An 805-nucleotide genomic window follows, 5' to 3' on the forward strand; every position below is an offset into this window, starting at 1 on the left:
TATCTCCCTTTGGAGTGGACTTTGAGATTTGTAACTTTGTAGATCTTTTTTTATGCCCAAACATACACACTACACACTGACTAAAATTTAAAAAGTGAAAAAGCATAATAGGACCCCTTTAAGAAACACACAGATTCCCTCTCTCACACAGACACGTAACATTATGTCCTAAATCTCTGTGGTTTTATTTGTCTGAAAAGTGCATGCTTGACTTGGTAAGGTTTGTCATGACTCAGTAGCTGTGTTTACATGGACCCTACTAATCCGATCGTAATAGGACTAGAAGCACAATCAGAATAAAAAAGTCACATATAAACACGTCAATCGGATTGAATTTTCCAGATCCGACTAAAATTTCGATCGGATTGTAAGGGGTGGTTTATTCCTTTTGTAATCCGAGCGAGAGGACATGTAAACACTGGAAAGTACTGCGCATGCGCAGTGACGTAGAAATAGCGTAATGACGTATGACGCACGGATGTAATCTGAGTGAGAGGACATGTAAACACTTGATCAGATTGAAAACCAAAACTGGAAAGTACTGCGCATGCGCAGTGACGTAGAAATAGCGTAATGACGTATGACACGCAGAACGAGCTATTTTTCCTGGTGAATATAGTGTCATAAATGAGTGTCCAGTCATTTTAAAACTCCCCTTTCACTCAGCGTCTGTGAAGTGGAGCAGGACAACGTCCCACCAGTCCTTGTTTAAGACTCTCATCAACAGACGACTGGTTTTGGGTGCAGGAAGGGGCACTTTTACTGCTTTATAAAGTAAGCAGCACAGCACAACAGTTCATGTGCT

This window comes from Sinocyclocheilus anshuiensis, unplaced genomic scaffold, assembly GCF_001515605.1.
Source record: "Sinocyclocheilus anshuiensis isolate Anshui unplaced genomic scaffold, SAMN03320099.WGS_v1.1 scaffold437, whole genome shotgun sequence".
Classification (NCBI taxonomy): domain Eukaryota; kingdom Metazoa; phylum Chordata; class Actinopteri; order Cypriniformes; family Cyprinidae; genus Sinocyclocheilus; species Sinocyclocheilus anshuiensis.